This window comes from Bidens hawaiensis, unplaced genomic scaffold (genome assembly GCF_021521415.1).
Source record: "Bidens hawaiensis isolate Kalapana, Puna unplaced genomic scaffold, B.hawaiensis_p1.1 tig00015187_1, whole genome shotgun sequence".
Classification (NCBI taxonomy): domain Eukaryota; kingdom Viridiplantae; phylum Streptophyta; class Magnoliopsida; order Asterales; family Asteraceae; genus Bidens; species Bidens hawaiensis.
The window spans coordinates 357520-362414 of NW_027492345.1; positions in this window are offsets into that span (position 1 = coordinate 357520).

The window sequence follows — 4895 nt, forward strand, 5'->3', positions numbered from 1 at the left end:
GGTTGGAATTGCCCGAGGAGCTCGCGAGGATTCATCCTACTTTTCACGTGTCCCATTTGAGGAAATGTTTAGCAGATGAGGAGGGCCATGTGTCTCTTGATGACATTGAGCTTAATAGTAAATTAAATTACGTTGAAGAACCTATCGCTATTCTTGACCGTTAGGAAAGGCGTTTGAGGAATAAAGTGGTGAAGGTTCAGTGGAGGCACCGTAGGGGTTCCGAGGCTACTTGGGAGTCCGAAGATGAGATGATGAAACTCTATCCGCAGTTGTTCCTGTCGCATCGAGATTCAGGGACGAATCCCATTGTAAGGGGGGTGGACTTGTAACACCCGTTAATTTTCAGTTCAAAGATTTGAAGCTTGTAAAGTATGTATAATTCTCGGGATTTAACCGACACTTCTCGAAAACCTTCTCGTCATCCCGGTACGTTACTTTTCTTTCAAGTTGCCATGTCCTTCAACTTAGAGGGGCTAGGATGAAACTATTTATGTTATAACACAAAACACAAAACCCTAACCCCCTCCCCATCCTTTCAGCCGATCGGACCAAAGAAGCTCCCCCCCCCCTGCGATTTTTTTCTTTCCAGCCAAGGTTTGAGCATAAAACATCAATTGAAGGTTAGTTCTACGATTCCCCAAGTCTTTTACACCTTAACTGATCATTATATCACGCGTATTGATCGTTAAATTGCGTGTTGTAGGCTTACCGGGTGGCTGTCAATTCTAACCTTTCCGGGACTGTTTTGATTGAGGTTTTTGCACCAAAATCCTCCTAGGTATGTCTAGTATATCATACTTTAAAATCATGTTCATTGGTGTTCGTTTGATTAGTCAACTAGTTGTAGTTTGAATGTTAGTGTTCAGTTGACTAGAATTGTATTTGTTGCGTTTAACGCGAGGGTTGATGTGATTAACAACCAATTCAACTCGGGTGAACTTGGATTGGTGTACGGGTTGTTAAAAAGTCATTTTTATGAGTTATGGGGTTGAATTGGTTGTCAGTTACTCAAACGGGTCGGTACAACGCGCAATTACGTTTAATGTATAGTTGATTCGTTTTGCTTGCGAGTTACCGATCCGTTTGACTCGTGTAGCGTCGTGTGGACTTGTTGGCTATGAAATTATCATATTGGGTCCACACGGGGCTAAGTTGGATGTTAATTCCCTAAACGACTCTTAAACGCGCGTGCTAGTGTCACCTAGTGCTTCCGGGGGTAAATTGGGAATTCTTTATTCCCGGGAGTATCTAAGGGTCGTGTTGGTGAATGTAAGGCCCCGGGGGCTGTTACGATTGATTTTGATGAGGTCGAGGCTTTAGGTAACTCGAACCATGTTAGAAAGTCTCGTAGGATAAACGAGCCCTTTTTGATGTCATTAGTAATGTTTGAATGTAAACCAACAGGTGTTTGAGTTTTGGGATTACTTAGGGTTCCTCTAGCTTGTGGTGAAATCATACCTTGTGTCATGTGAGTTCATGATGCCCCTTTGCTTGATGAAACGTTTAAACTATTTTATATAGGCTTACTTGTATAGGGTAGGCCTTGGGATGATGTTATAGTATGTTTGTATTTATTATTGTATGGCCAATAATTGGCGATGTTTATTAGTCGTTATCGACTAAGGATGTTACGTATGCCTACTTTGTGTTTGCATACGTTGGATGAGATGTTACGTGTTTGGGTTGTAAATGTGCTCGACCCTGATGTTAGTACTTGGATGTTTATATATATATAGGGATGTACTTATAAAGATGTTTATATATATATGTATATGTATATGTATATGTGTATATATATATATATATATAAGGATGATTGTTTATTGATGATGATGGCCTAACTGATGTATCCCTTTTGTTTTTAAAATCCTTGGAATGACAGTTATGATTATTATTATTGATGTTATTTATTAAAACTTGGACTCACTCAGCTCAAGCTGACTTTGTGTGCATGTTAGTGTGAGTTTCAGGTTAGGAGGAGGATGCCTTACCGCTTGGACGTGCACGAAGCTCTTTGGACGGTGAAGGGCATACGTAGATGGAAGATTTAAATATTGAATATTTCTTTTTAAAAGTTTTATCAAATAAATTTAAAATTGATTTTGGGCATAATTCCCGGGTTTTGGGAACTAGTTTTATTAATTATGGTTTTCCGCTGAATTATACTCTGAATTGGTTGTTTTAATGGAATGAACTGTTTTCAAGTTTAAGTATTTTTATAAGTATTATGGATGAATACCAACTGTAAGATTTCCGGGATTCGGGGTCTTACACATGGGCTAGGGCTCTTCACCATTAAGTATGTTAATACATAATCAAATGATTTAATTGGTGGGCTTTCCCTTGCGTCACGTATCATATTTTCAAACCAAACAATAGTTTTGTTATTACTATTAGTATAACACTAAAATCAAAATAAAAATAGTTCTTTTCTTTTTATTTAATCAACGCTAAAACAACTTGTACTTTTAAGTTATACACTTTTAATTAATAATAATAATAGCATATAACACGTATTCGATCATTAAATCGTTACTAAAAAATTTAATATAAGTACTCAATTTTGGTCCGTTCATTCTTGAAGACCCTTAAAACCAAATATGGACCAAAAAGAAATAATATTCAATAAAACCAACTCAAAAGTAATTGTAGTTATAATATTTATATACAATATAGCGCATATCAGCAGTATATAATTGAAATGATGGATTGTGGTAGCGGGGGTTTGGTTTGCGTATTCAGTTTTGAGCCATGGGTTTGGTTTCGGCTGGTTGTGAAGGTGTAGATTGGGATGTTGATTCAGTCACAGGGGATTGAAATGGTAATTGATGGGTCGAATTGTTATCAACAGGAAGATTTGGATATGAGGAGGGAATATTAGTGGGTTGTTGGGCTATAGATGATGGTTGGGTATGGGTTTCATTGGTTACATGTAAGGATGTTGATTGGTCTGAGCTAGATGAAGCAGTAGAGGCATTATGGTTTTTTATGTCGTTTGGGCTTAGGGAATTAGATGGAGATGTTGGCTCGAGTATTGTAGTGGTATTGTTGGAAATAATTTGAAGAGTGAGGGGTAACCATTCGTCTACATTAGGAGATGAAACTTTAGTAGTTGTGAGTTCTTCATAAGGGAATTGATATTCAATAAAATTTACGTGTCTAGATGTATAAATTTTATTAGATGTGGGGTCGAGTGCATAGTTAGCACTTTAAGAAGATGAGTAACCAACGAAGATGCATGGTTTAGTTTTAGGAAGAAGTTTGTGAGAAGAGTATGGTCTCAACCAAGAATAACAAAGACAATCGAAACTTCTTAGTTTATAGTAGTTCGGTTGTTTATTGAAGAGTTTGTTGTATGGTGAGTCATTTTGAAGAGTTGGTGTGGGAAGTCTATGGATAAGATAAGCGGCAGTAGAAATAGCAAAGGTGCAATAAGTTGTTGGTAATTTTGCATGTGTTAATAGGGATAAACCGGTTTAAACTACGTGACGGTGTCTACGCTCGGCATATCCATTGTGCCCCGGTATATGTGGTAGTGAAGTGAGATGAGATATTCCTCGAGATTGTAAATGAGAGGAAAGTTTTATATATTCACCGCCATTGTCGGAGAATAATTGTTTAATTAGTAGTTGTTTTGAAATAATTTTCAACTAAATTTTGATAACGAATTTAAGGGGTTAAAGATTCGGACTTGTTTTTAAGTGGATATAAATGTATTTCGTATAATGATCTACAAAAATGATATAATATTTGTGACCATCAAAAGAGGTAATTGGAGATGTCCAAACATATAAGAAAATTAATTGCAGGGGGAGCATTTGAGGATAGAGTAGATATAGAAAAATGACAATTTATGACTCTTGTTTATTTGACAAGAGTTGCAATTGTTATTAGAATTTGAAATGCAAGGAACAAAGGAAGATAAAAATTTTAGGACCTTAGTATTAGGTTGTCCCAATCTATTATGCCAAAATGTTGATATAGTCTTTTAGATTGTGAATGTAGACGGTTATGAATGAGAAGTTGAACAAAGTTCATAAATCCCATGACTACTTTTCCTTTAAGAAGCAAGAGATACGATTTTGGATCCTTGATAAGAAAAACAGATTGAAAGAATTGCACTAGAACACAATTGTCATCACATAAACGAGATATTGAAAATAATGTTTCTAGATATACTAGGAACACAAAGAAGGTTTTTAAGTATAAGAGTAGTAGTTGGTGTGTTTATGACAAGTGAACCAATATGAGTGATTTTAAAAGATGAACCGTCACCAATTATGAGCTCCTCGGTTCTATTGTAAAGTGCATGGTTGGCTAATGCGTTTAGGTCATTGGTGACATGATGAGTTGCACCACTATCAATTAGCCATTTGGTAATGGATTGGTTTGGCACGGTCATCATGTTAGCTCGTGGCATGGTGTTGGTGAAGGGGTTCGGAGTGTAAATGGGGACAATGGCATTAATTTCTTGAACACGGGGTGATTTTTAAGTGTATGCCCTTTGGTATGGCACCATTGGCATTTTCTAAGGAATGAGTGAGTACCATTAGATGTTGGGTTTGGGGTTGCGTTGTAGCTAAAAGTGACAGTTTTGTTGGTGTTGAGCATAGTAGGTAATGGAGAGAGGGCAATATTTTAGACTTGAAAGGAAGATGTGAGGTAGTAGGTATGTATGGATGGTCGGTGAGATGAGGTAATAGAGGGAGGGCAATATTTCAAAGTCGAAGGGAGGATGAGGTAGCAATGATAGGAGTTGAAAAAAAAATCAACGTTTATTGTTTTGATCGAATGCTCTTTGATACCATAATAAAAATGTATATTTGCAATTGCAATCAGGGAGTTGTTTATTTATCATACTAGTTTACAATATATAACCAAAGTAGAATACTAAA